Consider the following 15,007-nt stretch of genomic DNA (forward strand, 5'->3'; position numbering starts at 1 on the left):
AAAAGGGTATTTCGAGTATAGGTTGAAACGGTACGGGTTCAAATGAGAAGGGCGTTTAGGGAATGGGACAAAACGGGACGGATTCAAACAGGAAGGTCGATTCGGGAATGGGTCGAAATGGGACGGGTTCAAACGGGAAGGTCGATTCGGGAATGGGTCAAAATGGGACGGGTTCAAACGGGAATGGGTTGTTTCGGACTACACCCGTTAGTGCGCGTGGTCAAACGCCTGCATACGCTACAAGCGTGGCTCGTAAGCACCCTAAGATCGTGCAGGGTTGAACAGAGATGTCCTAATATGTAGGGTGCCTCAATGTCCTTCTGCTTAGGGTGATGCCACCCTTTGTAGTACCCGATGCGGACAGCACGCACTCACGGGTAAAATACAAATAAATCAACGAAAACAAAATGTCGACGTAGCACAGTCAGCACCACAAACGCGTGCCGGGACACGCTCTTTCACGCGCTTCTGAACAAAAAAATGAAAATAAAAGTGTGGGACAAGATTGCCAGATGTCTCCACCCTAAGGAAAGCGCACATGAAGGCACCCTACTAATATGTATTTGGAAATAAAAGAAAAATATAGTTGAATGAGTTGGTAAGAGGGTTAAAACACTTATTCCAAACAACATTTATTTTATGAAACGTTATTTCAGATATTTTCATTCTCTGTAGACCTTGTTTGGTGGCTAGTGGATATAAAAAAAGCGTGATTTCTACAATTTTGAACAATTACAATATATATCCTTAACCAACAAACAGGTGCTTACTCTGATATGCAAATTGAATTTGACGTTAACGTTTTGGCGACCGAAACAATTTTTTTTTCTCTAAATTTAACACTTCCCGTTTTGCGTTTTACTAAGAAAACCAAACGGGCCGTTCAATAAGTAGAAAATACGTTTCTACCCAAGATGAGGTGTATGTTTCTTTTTTCTTTTGTTTTCTCTCCACCTTCTAATTTTTAGGCAAAATCAAATGAACCTCTAAATAACTTTAGTGCCTTCAAAAATATCCTCGGGAATTCACTATTCTAGTGTCCGTTTTAACACCTCTTTCAACAGTGATCTTACTATGTCACGGTGGAATGAAGCGGTGCTGCTTTACCTGTCGGGAAACAAATTGAGGTGTGTGTATGTTTATACAGCCTAGAACATAGTCTGCCTCAACGGGCGACTTGTCTCCCAGCTGTAGGTGAGCAATTTAGCCAGTGCAGCACAACCGGTAGCCTGGAGTCCTTAACGTGCGTCACGCAATACACAACTGCACGCCGGAACGATGCTCATTCAGCTCGAAACGGGCAGGCGTGGGGATTGAACTCTGGATCCCTCGGAGCACGCGAGCTTCCACCCCACGTGCTCCCAGCTGGTGTGCTCTAGCCCACTCGGCCACCGATCCTTCCTTTTTTTTTCCTTTATTGCACTTGGCCACCGATCACCTCCTAGACAGCTTTCAAGCCTGCGCCCATAATTTTGACGTCACATCCACCCGGCCGACACCACAGGCCAGAGGAGGAGGCCGCGGTGACAACGGTGACAGCGACCCAACTTCAGCTATAGTCGGTTGCAAGCTAAGAAAAAAACCGGGAATGCCTCTCAGAGGAAAATGTAATCCTACGCCGAGAAACGCCAGCCAATCGTTTTCACGACGTCACGATTCCGTGGACCAATCGCGATCCTTTTGAAAAAAAAAAAAAGCTCAACATGGCTGCTGGCCTTAGCAACGCGACGCTAGTTTCTCGTGACAATTATTCTGCTTTTTTGCACCGTGTTTTACGTGCCCGAGGTTACGCCAGGAAATCGTAATGGTATCGGCTTGCGTTTGCAGCAGTTTTTGCGCGACAACGTGAGAATCCAGCGACGCTATCGCCAACGAAAATTTCGAAGCGGGCGCGAGGCTTAGCACTGCTGAGAGGTATGTTAGACGGTATGTTAGACAGTATCTTGGACAGAAACTGAATTGGGAAGATGGTTTATTGGACATGACTTTCTTTCTTTACTAAACAGATATCTCGTTGACAAAAACGTATTCTAACTTATTTAAATGTCCTGAATGAATTAAATAAATATTGTACTAGTTTAAGACTGGAGGAAGAAAAAGCAACGTTGCTAGCGAACTGCTTTCTCGACGGCGGAGGCACTTCAGAAGGGCGCCATGCGCTTGTGGGTGGAGCTAAAAGATTGTTCTCAGGTTGCATCCGACTATAGCCCTAATCGCTCCTGGGGAACGGCGTGGTCGCGTCGTCGCGTATCTATCGTTTTGCCGTCGTTGTTTTTGCGGCAATTTTGTTCTTGTGCGTGTTGCAGAGCCGAGATTACAAAATTACGATGCCAAACAAGTGTTGTGTGCCAAGGTGCACCAGTAACTACAAAACAGGGAAAAAGGAGCAAGTGTTCTTTTTTCCGAAAGACGACGACACTTTGAAGAAATCGATTCGTGCTATTCCCAGGAAGGACTTCGTACCAACTTCATACACCAAGGTAATGCTTTCTCTATGCTGATATTCTTATGTTGCTAGTTATTATATTTGTGCCGCGCCTTTCTTTTTATGCTTCCGAAGGGTATCAGTGTTTATCGTATACGAACGCGTATGGTAACTATGGCTTTACAAAAAAAAAGTGCATTGCATTTTTCCAACGAACGAGGTGCTTGGACGTTTACGAACGTTTTCCACATTTGTGCAGGTGTGCGCGGTTCACTTCGACCCGTCGTGCATCGAGCGGACCACATCGTACACGGATCCGAGGACAGCAAAGAGTTCTTGAGGCGGCATTGCCAGTGCCTCGCTTGCGTCCTGGATATGTGCCGAAAATATTTCCCGCCTGTCCTTCGTATCTTTCAAAGCCATAACCAACATGAGAGATGCGCCCGATACCAAAAAGAGCCGACAAGAAGCATCCCAACTCGCTCGTGCTCTTGAAGAATCAGCGGCGTCCTTGGAAGCGGAGCAGGAGAGACACCACTTTTCGACGCTCGAAGAGCTAAAGGCGTGCCTGCAATTAGCATCGGTGTCGGTGAAGTGGACTGTTATACATCAAGAAAAGTGCAGAATGTTTTTGAACATAGTCGACGAGTGTGAACCTTGGCTGAAGGCATCTTTGACAGTGTTCGAGAACCTTCAAGTCTCTGCCTGCTATCAAGGAGCACCGGTCAAGACGTTTGCAAGCAGTGTTGTACCAGACTCAGTGCGTGACGTAAGTTCCTTGCTGAAAATGTTGGACAACCTGTGTACGCTCTCGGATGAGGGTTGCAGCTCTCCTCACTTGCTGGGTGCGGTAACTGCCCTTCCAGACAAACTGGAAGGAAGCGTTAGTGAAGGCAAGAAAGAGGCCGTGAAATTTCTGAAGAAGCAGCTGCTGCTGCTTTGCAAAGGATGCATTCGTTACAGCACTCAGGTGATGGTATTTGCATGCATTCTGTACACGATATCACCGCATGCCTATAAGTTTTTGAGGAAGACAAGTACGCTCACTTTGCCTCATCCATGCACGATCAGAAGCGTATGTTCGTCTTTTCAAATGTGCCCAGAAATCCAGTCCTCAGATTTCACTTTCCTTCAGTATATTGCACAGAGGTTCAAGCATCTAGAACCTCATGAACACACTGTGACACTGATGCTGGATAAAATTCATATCAAGCCTTGTCTTGATTATAAAGGTGGAAACATATGTGACACTGCAGTCAATTCCAACGAGGCAGCAACATCGGTACACGTTTTCATGATACAAAGTCTATTAAGCTCGTTCAAGGAAGTGGCACACATTCTTCCAGTAAAAACACTACATGGCGATGAGCTTCACACCATCCTGAAGAAGGTTATCTTGCGCTTAGAGGCAATCGGGTACAGAGTTGTGGCAATCGTCTGTGACAGTAATGCACTCAACAGGAAAGCAATGAAAGCGTTTTTGCAAAAGCCGAAACTCAGTCCTCCTTATCCACACCCAGCAGACCCATTTCGACCACTGTATTACGTGGTAGATGCTGTGCATCTCCTTAAGTGCATAAGAAACAACTGGATTAACCAGAAAAACTCAGGAACGGGCTTTTTCTACCTATGCTTTGAGCTTTCAGACAACAACGTTCGTCCTGAGTGCAAGATGACTGCGTCATTTAAGCACTTGAGAGATTTGCATAAAGAGGAGTCGGCTCAACTGCTGAAGTCTGGTTATGGTTTGACATCAAAAGCGCTTAATCCTAGCAGCTTGGAGCGCCAGAATGTTAAACTGGTACTGCAGGTTTTTAATCCACATGTAGCCGAAGCACTGGCAACCCGTTGTGGTGAAGTTGATTTTCAGCATGCTAAAGCAACAGCAGACTTCATCAAAATCATTCTACGTTGGTTGAGTATTGTCAACGTGAAGACACCAAAGAAAGGCTTCCACCATTGCAATGTTTATGAAGAGCCGATGGCATGCCTTACTGATGACCCAAAACTAGCCTTTCTTAGTTCATTGATCACATGGCTCGACGTTTAGGAATTCTACGGGCATGACACTGGTGTACTCACCCCGGAAACGTTGAGTGCCCTGAGGCTGTCTGCACAGTCTCTTTTGGCGCTGGCAAAATATTGCATAAATGAGCTTCACTTCAACTACATTCTGTTAGGAAAAGTCCAGACGGATCCTCCAGAGAGCCGTTTTGGACAGTACAGACAAATGGCTGGTGGACAGTACCATATATCTGTTCGGCAGCTGCCTGAAACAGAGGGCAGGATTCGCCTTCAAAGTGCTCTACCAATGATGAGTGCCAATGACCTCAAGGGCATTGAAGACACGAACACTGTCGAAGATGTGGGCAGCTCCCTTTGCGTTCCTGTTAATGATGTTGAACTTGATGAACTGAGAGCACAAATGCCAGGCATTGCCTATGTCGGTGGGTATTGTGCCCATACTGCTATGAAAGTTCTGAAGTGCGAAAGCTGCCGAGAGCACCTAGTTTTTAATGGACATGACGCCGACCCCGAAGAAGACACTCATTCGCTAATCAAACAGTTAGACCGAGGTGGTCTTAAGTTTCCCTCAGCCCTAGTAATTTCAGTGGTCATGCACACGGAGGTTGTGGTAAAAAAGCTTGTCGCACAAAAGAGCTGCACACAGTTTTTCGATGGGTCCTACCAAAGGAATGTTGTTAGAGAACTGACACTACGCTCTCTGCCAAGGCTTGAAGACATTGCCACGTGTGAGAACGGGCACAACCATGAGCTGCTTGTCGGGCTGGTGGCGAACTGTGCAGCAAACATAGTCCTGAACAATTTGTTCAAACAAAAAAATGATCTGCGTGCAGAAAAAGATGCAAATGCAAAGAAAAGGATGGCTGAAATGTTTCTCATAATATTATTTCTTGTATTCCTGAGTGGTAGTGGTGGTGGTACTTTGCACCACCACCACTATTACCACTACTCTATGTATTGCGTTTTGTGCAATTTTCGAACAGATATTGTATGATATGATGTGTCTGTTTGTTATAATTTTCTAACTTTTTTCTGTCTGGGGCAGTGTAATACATGTAATATCTGTCTGTGTTACCTTTTATGGTCTATCGTGTACAAGTTATTTGGTGATCTGTTTTGCCTATTGTGATTATTTTGCATGCTTTGCCTTTACAGTGCTTTGTTTTGTGTCATTCAATTGATGCCCGGTGTCTAATATGATAAATAAATATGTATTGTTTGCTTCACAATTAGTGTGCAATATGTATTATTTGCTTTATAATTAGTATACTAAAAATTGGGGGCCATTCCACTCTGTTATGGTGGATGACTCAGCGAAGCTGTTTAACACTCGACACAGACGTGACACAAAATTTTAAACAAAGGTACGAACACATGTATTGTCTTGATCGGTGGTCATTGTGACGAAATGGTACGTACACATACGTGCCGCCCGCCGCCTTCAAGGAGAACACAGGGTATGGTGTTCCGCGCCGTCGCACGCGCACGCCTTCCTCGTACAAAAGGATCGAAGTAAATAACCAAAATGAAGCGTTGACGAACGTGCATGCAATATGCCATTTGTTTTAGGCTTTTGCTTTAGAACAGTTACTGCTGCAGACGCCGGCACGTGCGGCGCGTGGGTACGGTGCGAGCGTAGAGTTTTTGGTCGCGCACGCGGCAAAACCACGGAACCCTAGCCATAAACATCTTCGCTGTAATATGTATTTTTTGTTTGATAACGAGTATACTTTTAATAACTGTGGTAATGCATGCAGCCATGGTGATCGATGAGTTAAATTTACGGCATACGTTACCGCCATACGCGAACGAAATGCACGAGCGTCGAGAGGTACAGCGCGCAGGCGAGCCGGCCGGCCGCGCCAAGCTCGGCCGGCGCGTTGTGACGTTGCTGACGTCAAATCACGTGACAAGCAGGCTTGAAAGCTGTCTAGGAGGTATCGACCGATCCCTCTTGATCTGTCTGAACTAAAGCCCTTCGATGTGTTTGCGTTTGTCTTGCAAGTGGCGTCAAATGCTCGAGTGCACGAGGCCCGTGTCTCGAGCGGCCCTTGGAAGGAGTTGTCGGCGCAGTACTGAAATGAGTGGCCCTTGGAAGCGAATGACAGCCGAGCACACGCTCCTCGCACGTGTCTGGCGCGTTTGCACAACAATGGTTGGCGGTACTTGTAAGCGTGAATTTTATCAAATGAATTTAGTCTGCACTTGCCGGCAGCGCCTTCAACTTATGGAATTTAAGAGGATAACTCGAGTGCAACACAGCTTTGTCTATTGGAGTGTTTCTTTTTCGCTGACAGGCAGACAGATGGTAAGTGTCCTTTCCTGCCATACCCGTTGCCAATCTTGTCAGCTGCTGTGCACTTGGCGCGCGATTGTGGACGAGTAGTAGAGCCGCGCCACTTGCTTGGACAGAGAACTCCTTGGTAGAGTTCACCGGTGGTAAACGGTTGCTTCTTGTTGCCTTTGACCCGACGCGCAGAAGTGTGGACCTCGCCACTAAATGAGCTGTGCTTAGGGTCGGCACTCTGTTCGCCAATATTGCTCTGGGCGCCGCCATCTTGGTGCTTGTACAGAGCAGACGGAACAGCCAATCGTCTTGATTCAAAAGTGCGACTTCCTCGGCATTTGATTCGGCGTTAGGTTGCTTTGCTCTGTCGCGAAGCGTTTAAACATTTGTGGGGGACGTAAAAGCGTTTCCTGTGATTTCAGATAAATTTTTAGATAAATGGCAGCCATGATTTTAAGCCACAATATGAACAAGTGACGTTACCCTGACGCGTAGCTTATTTAGTGGCACTAGGGAAGATCATGGCGGAGCAGCGCAGCACTGAGCTAGATTTCAGACGCCATGTTCTTCTATATATAGTGCCACTAAATAAGCTACGCTTCAGAGTAACGACACTTGTTCATAATGCCGCTTAAAATCATGGTTGCCAGTTATCTGAAGATTCATCTGAAATCCCAGGAAACGCTTTTCCGTCCTCCACAAATGTTTAAACAGTTCTCGACAGAGCAAAGCAGTATTCTACGGGCTTCCTAACACCGAATCTAATGTTGAGGAAGTCGCACTTTTGAATCATGACGATCGGCACTGGCGTCTACTCTGCGCATGCACCGAAATGGCGGCGCCCACAACAATGTTGGAGAACAGAGTGCCGATACTCTAAGCGCAGCTCATTTAGTGGCTCTAGTTCTTCCCAGAAGTGGCGCGCGGCACGTGTCTCCAGCATTTCCACAAAAGTGATTGGCGCCACGTTTCCCAGGATATATGGGATTTACTCCACACAACCTGGGCCCGTTTTCTCGAACGCGAACAGTTAACTATTGTCCGTAGAAGAGGGAATTCTAGGTCACGTGACTGGGAGAGCAGGGGCGCCGAGGGAGGAGCAGTACCTACAAGCAAAATGGCCGCGACGTCGCTTAATTAGGGCTAATAGTTTTTTTTGGTTCTGCTGAACATTCATTTCGATCCGGCTGTTATATTAATGACGCACCATCAACCTATTAGCACGTCAATCAAAGCGGTAATTCAGAGGGACTACTAAACTAACCGACGGCAGCATTCCGCGAACGCATCACTCTTCAGCAGTCCGGGATCCAAGACATATGACGGTACATAAGCCTTGCAAGTGTTTTTGTGGTGAGTAAAAAAATGTCTTGCGAACGAGTGTTGGTATATATTTATACTAACACGCTTAATGTGTTACACTATGCACGCCAACTCGTGAGCAGCGATTACTTTGCGAAGAAAGGGGGTCATTTTCGATAAAGTGTTCGTTCCGGGTGAATAGCTGTGACATTGTACTGTTTTCTTTTTGTTCGCAGTGCGCCGACAGTATGCCGACAGCATCGAGGTTTCTACATATCCCCGGTGGCCAGCAATTCAACGGTGACGAGAAGCTTAGCTCCTCGTCACCTCGTCACCGGTGGATCGGTTGGGCAAAAGGATATGGGGGCAAACAATTGAGATCAGCAGGAATTGCAGAAACGTGCGTCGCAAGGAACAAAAACGAGACTACAACACCGGCGTTGCCAGACTGGAAGGGACACGAGAAAGTTATGCGTTGTTTATGGCGAAACATATTGAAGGAAATGTTTCTTACATTTTTGAATATTCGTCGGCAAACTCTAGCATAGTAGCTAAAATTTCTTCGTACCATCTGAAGCAAATAAATTGGTCTTCAAGTACAACATTACTATATTTTGACTTAAAATACCATACTATAGATTGATAACACCCAGCGGAAAAAGTGGATAAACAAAATGACTGGCTTGTTTCACCGATAGATGGCGCATCTTACTGCTCAATCAAAAATAATTATTGTCGTTGTATATCCAGCCGTTTATTACCGTACCTAGGTACTTTTTCCTTCCTAGGCACCGCGGTTTACCAAAATGGGTTTACCATCGCTTCGAGAAAACCGGCCTGGGAGCGGGTTTCCAAACCAGTATTCAGACGAACAGCAGGCCGATATAGGACATAGGAAGTGCAGAACTGCCACTTTATTTCTTCTTTTTTTTTGTTTTCTAGCTCTAAATTGTCCTTAAAAAAAAAAAAAAAAATATATATATATATATATATATGTATATATAGATATAAATCTATATATATATATATTTTTTTTTTTTGCAAATTGGCATTGGTGCCAAATGTGGTGGTCCAAACGGCCGCACCGCCACACCCTGAACTTTCGATAATTTCGAACGTGGTTGGAACTTCGAATTCATACGGAAATCAGAGCTTGTTCTACGTTTTGTAAGTAAGTAATCTACCTATGTACCGGCTGGTACCTCGCGCCGCCTGTTGGCCCTTTCCTGCAGCGGCGGACGCAGAGCGAAGAAGATCTAGCTGGCGATCGGCGGCGAACAGCCCGTGGCCCGAGCCCTCCTCGAGCGCCCGAACTGCGTGCGCAGCTGCGAGCATGCAACTGGTTTGTTCCGGAAAAATTCTGCGCCATCTATGAGGAAAATGGTACAAATAAATAGCGGTTGAATCCCCCTTAATTGGTCTAACAAGCACGTAGCTTTCACTTGTAGAGATGAAAAGCCTGTCTATATTCTCCTTTGGCCCGAAGCCCATGCATTTCAATGTCCTCTTAAGCGCGAATGGAGGTCTTTGACGTCAATTTCGTTGCGTGTGCTCGCGCACACCGGCGGCTGCTGGCTCGTGGAAAGAACGTGCGCCACTTATTATGGACACTGAATTGCTTGATTCAATATACCTTTAATGTGGATAGTCTGCTGTCAGAAGGGCTAGATTCGTAAGCAGTGAGAGAGTGCAGGCGAGCTGGTAATCAATCGTCATCTTGTAAACCCTGAGATGGGGAACAATAAAAAAACGGACGAACACAACAAAATCTCAAAATTTTGTTGTGTTCGTCCGTTTTTTTATCGTTCCCCATCTCAGGGTTTACAAGATGAGGCTGATTCCTTCCTTTAGACATCACTATGCTAACTCTTGAATTAAGATGGAGTGTAGCGGACGCTACGAGCCACTTCCGCCAATTTAGCGTACCAAGTGAAAAAAGTCACGTGACACAGGCACGGCATTAGATTGACCTGAATGGCTGGTAGCTTCCTATGTGGCCCATCGTAAGGTAAAACCGGCGTAGGAACAGCAGGCTTTACGGAATCTTTTGCCCAACCGATGGTGGACGTGACGAGGGCAGAACAAAAGCAGGGAGTGTCTAAAAATGAAAAAAAGAGACGAAGAACTGGAGAGCTAGGTAGTGGCACTAGACCAGAATTGCTCAGCCACATGAGGGACGTCTCTCGTGTTGGTAACTCCACTGTACATAAGGAGATGTTTACACTACACAGCAGAAGGCTGAACTCACCCAACACCACGCTGTTGGGTGATTTCAGGTAAGATTGAATAGTGGTGAACATTTTAATGCACTTTATATTTGTACATGTCATCACCGAATATATAGTATAAAAGAATGCAAAAGTACTTGTGCATGAAGAAAATATCATTTCCGGACACAAAAAAGTCGTATATCATGATGAGCTATATACTTCGTTTCACCTTAAAGGGACCATGAAATGATTTTGCAGCTTCTTTCAAATGAAGACCCCAATTAATCTTCAAGCGAAGCAATAATTCATTTTATATATATCTTGCTTTAAGTTTTGCAGAAAGAAAGATGAAAACACACGTCTGCTTTCCTTCTCGACTCGACTCGACATAACTTCTCCAAGCCTAGCAAGGGAGCCGCGTCAGTCAACACTCGCCTTGCGTCGAAACGACGTCTTTGCGTCGACGTTTCGACGCAAGGACGTCGAAACAACGCCAGCTACTCTGGGTTTTATGAATACCGATTGCTTTGTAGGACTTGTTCGCCCGCGACGCTTGTGCGATGAACGTCATGGCTATGAAAAGATCTACGGGGCGCGGCACCAACGGCACCGCGCCCTGTGGAGAAATAAAGCAACCAGCCACTGCGGCTTTGTGCGAGGACATCGCAGTAGAGGTTGGTTGCACTATTTTTCTACGGGTGCGGTGCCATCGGTGCCGAGAAGCGCTATGATTGCAAACTGAAACTGAAACACCCGTCAAAGTTGAGCGGTTTCTCAGAAAGCCGTGCAATATGCTGAGCGTGCCTTCTATCCAGTGGCGGTCCTAAAGGGGGGGGGGGGGGGGGGCCGAAGGGGGCGACGGGGGCGACGGCCCCCCCCCCCCCCCAAATTGATTGCTTTTTATAATTGTTTTATTATTTTACAGCCAAGCAATAAGAGAGCACAGTCGGTCTTGATTGGAGGATCTGTGAGCTCGGACGATGTCTTCACAAAGGGACGTAGGGAAGGAGACCCCTTTAAAAAGAGCAGACTCACTGGAGCGTGTGTGCTCTCTGAAGTCTAATTTCGCCAAAATGAATATGGTGTAAATAGACCCTTGGCCGTTAGCTGCCAACTGTAGTATTTAAATTTTTCGCTAGTTCTGTACACAGTACCTAGATGGCGCCACTGTTACACTATTACGCTTCAGCCACCGACCGCATCGGACGTGTCCCTCCCTTCTTCTGGGGCTCCCGCGCATCCGCTCGGTTCCAAACCAAGGTAGTTCAAGAACACTGTAGTTCCAGAAAGAGCACGGAACGGGTGGACGGCGTCTATTGCATCTGGACCAGCTCTGAATAATAACGGTAAGTAATATTTTCTTCGTTTTTAAAAATAAGGACGACATGTTTTCCAAGCGACTGCATTTATTTATTTGCTATTCTGAACTTTCTTATTTCATTTGATCAGTACGGTTCATTGATCTGCAAATTTGGATTATTCTAAGTAACAATATGCATTTAAAAACTGTACAATGTATATTATCAGGCGGCCGATTCGTCTGGCCAAAGAGGCAAGCGTTCCAGAATCGACTCTTTCTTCATACCACTGAGGAAAGAAAGCTCGACATCTAGCGCGGACGCTTCACCAACAGCGTCTGATTCCTCGTCGACTAGTGGCCTGCTCTTGCCCTGCGTATCCTCATGGTTGTTGGACTTTTCGTTTGCCCGTGCTACCAGCTTTTCACAAGAAAATTCGTCCGAGCTGCGCCACTCATCGAGCGGAATCAAATCAGTAAGTAATACGAACAACTGCATGAATATGCATGACTAATGTGAATTTTACTGCACTCAACTGAGCGTTGCAAACGGAAAGTGACAACTGAAAAGCACATGTTAATTTTTGCAGGCGGACGATTCATTTGCTCAAGGAAGCAAGCGTTCAAGAATCGAGTCTCTATTCGTGCCCTTGGACAAAAAGGATCTAGCTCCGGGGACCTCGCTGGTGGCGCCCCATGTTTTCTCATCGACCCTGTGCAAAGGTGCCGCAAGCGACTCCTCGTGCCTGCCCTCCGCCGCAGTCTCACCTCTATGTGCCATTCCGGCGACCGGATCTGTCAGCTGTCTGCAAGAAGACACCTCCCCTCCGTCGGACTCACCCGGGCAAATCAAGGAAGTAAGTGAGCCGACCACTCGCGTGAGCACTTTCGACGTAGGAAATTTTGCTGGTAAAGGTAGGCCAGACGATTTTACACTTTCCCAGTTATTGGAGAACCACTGGCAAGCGCCAAAGGGCTATGTTTACGCCTCGTCGCAGCATAAAAAGAAAGGAAAAGTCGAGAATCGTTTTGTAAGGGAAGAGCATTTGTCCAGATATCCCTGGCTGGTTGTCTCTGACGCGAAGAGGGGACTTTTCTGCAAGTATTGCCTATTCTTTGTGGTCGGAAGTGTCGGAAGGTATCAGCGCAACGTGCCTCTCAATAACCTGGTTACACGGCCACTCACTTCTTTCGCGAAGCTGCTCGGAAAAGATGGGGCTCTGGAGCTGCATAACAGCAACAAACACCACCGCGACGCCGTCGAAGCCGGAAAGGCATTTCTTGCATACCACAACTCTCCGACAAAATACGTAGCTAATCAACTAGAGACTAAAAGACTGTAGAAGATTGCTGAAAATCATGGCCGTATAGGCCGTATTATCGACATCATTGTCTTCCTCGGCAGGCAGAATATACTACTGCGTGGACACAGAGACTTTGGTGCACTTTCACTGCCTGAACACGACGAAGCATCTAGCCCTGTTAACCAGGGAAACTTTCGGGAACTGCTGCGTTTTTTAGTTCAATCCGGAGACAAGTAATTGCAGAACCACCTTAAGATATCGTCATCGAGGGCTACTTATATTAGCAGCCTCACTCAAAACGAGTTGATTGGATGTTGTGGAGATTGTGTTCTCGCGCAGATCCAAAAACCTTGATGCGCGCTGAGTACTACAGCATTATTTTCGATGAAACTACCGACATCTCACATACGCGTATGTCCCAAATGAGCCTTGATTTGCGCTATGTCCAAAAATCTCAAGATGGAACTCACGCGATAAGAGAAGACTTCGCGAAATTTGTAGATTGTCACGCGTCCATCTTTGCGGGCGACTCGTAAAACGACGACGAAGGCCACAGCCCGGTTTACGAGCCGTCGCTGACAGAAGTCTTGGGAAGAATTGTCAAAAAACTGTGTCGGTATCGGAACAGATGGATTTAGTCTAATGGTTTCTGAAAGTTGCGGCGCAATTCACGAGATTAAGAAAGAACCCGTGAACGCCGTCCGTTGTCCATGTTTCAGTTCTATCGTTCTGGAATTTATTGATTTATTGTTTTTCGATGATGCTCAGCAATTTTGTATTTGAGAGCAAGCCCTCAAACACAATATTTAAAAAGTTAATTAAGCGAAAATAAAAAACAATCTAATTATCCCAGACATTAATGCTTTTCCTAAATAGAGCCCCGGCCCAGACCCAAAACGACACGAAACTTTTTTTTTTTTTTTTTGCGACGCGTTGTTTTTGCAGTATCCATTTGTCCACATTTCGTGAAGCACCTTGTATACATATATAAAATTGCAAATTCTCTGGACATTTAGTTTTATATCACACAACATCGGGCGCGCCATTCTCCAAAACTATCTGACGCGCAAAATGGCCACGTGTGGCACTTCCCATAGGTTCATATTGCCACCATATGTTCTGGTGAATTCACGAAGAACATCTTCCTACTGCGCCGGCGCAATATTTTTTTTTTTTTTTTACTTTTTAGCTATATACTTTTTAACCAGCCAGGCAGCCTGAGGTGGAGAGTAGGAAAGGCAATTCGACAAAGAGCTGCAGACCGTTCGTGGACGAAGACCCTCCGAGGTGAGTGCATATTATGTCGAAACGATTTGATGCTGGCAATGATTAACGGGAAAACCTCTTCAGTGTTTAATGATGTGTAGCCGGTAAAATGTGCAAAATGCCAAGGAAGTTCCGCTTCTTCCACGACTTTTCCGCCTTCTATTAGAGCCGAGATGTTTCGCTGGAGCCATCTTGGGGTTTCTTTTGTGACTTCACGACCAGTTTTAGCATCGCCGTGACCGGCAGGACTCTCCAATGCTTCTCCGCGATTAGCAGGGTTTGCCTCGCTGTAAACCCTCGAATGAGCAGGCACTTTTAAAGAAGCGAAGCAAAATGGTTTGGCCAATCGCGAATTTTGACCGCAGCGAGGTTTTTGGTCGCGCACGCGTCTAACGCTCCGCTTGGCTTCATGTCCGACCGCACCGGACTTTATTATCGGATGGGGTTAATCAAGCGGCGTCTAAGTTTGACAACGTGGCAGTAGCTGCCTCTCTGGGTTTGCTATAAGCGGCAAAACACCAATCACACACACACATACACAAAGAAAAAGCGCTCCTTAGCGACGCAATACTGCGTGGTGCACGTTAAAGACCCCAGGCTAGCGGTTGTACTGCACCGGCTAAATTGCTCATCTACAGCGTGTGACTCGTCGCAACTTTAATGGCTGACACGCTGCATAAATATCCCCATAACCCAATTTTCGCTTTTTGCGACGCAATCACTGTGCGTGATTGGTTCAGCCTGAGATGGCCAGCCCACAAGGACGAGGGGCGCCCTAGAGACATCCTTTTGGAGCTTCTTGGTTCGAGGGAGAGAATATTTACTCGTACACCAGGGTCCGGCACTCAGTAGTGCTTGGCTTCCTGGGATACGAGCATCGTCTCCGGTCGG

General features: G+C 46.3%; 2 pseudogenes; both read left to right on the forward strand.

Moving 5' to 3' along the window:
- The first annotated feature begins 2,327 nt into the window (after positions 1-2,327).
- On the forward strand, positions 2,328-3,399 carry LOC115327662 (annotated as a pseudogene).
- Positions 3,400-3,518: 119 nt separating this feature from the next.
- LOC121045575 lies at positions 3,519-5,444 on the forward strand (annotated as a pseudogene).
- The last annotated feature ends 9,563 nt before the right edge of the window (positions 5,445-15,007 follow it).

Source organism: Ixodes scapularis, unplaced genomic scaffold, assembly GCF_016920785.2.
Source record: "Ixodes scapularis isolate PalLabHiFi unplaced genomic scaffold, ASM1692078v2 PGA_scaffold2__306_contigs__length_199485367, whole genome shotgun sequence".
In the NCBI taxonomy this organism is placed as follows: domain Eukaryota; kingdom Metazoa; phylum Arthropoda; class Arachnida; order Ixodida; family Ixodidae; genus Ixodes; species Ixodes scapularis.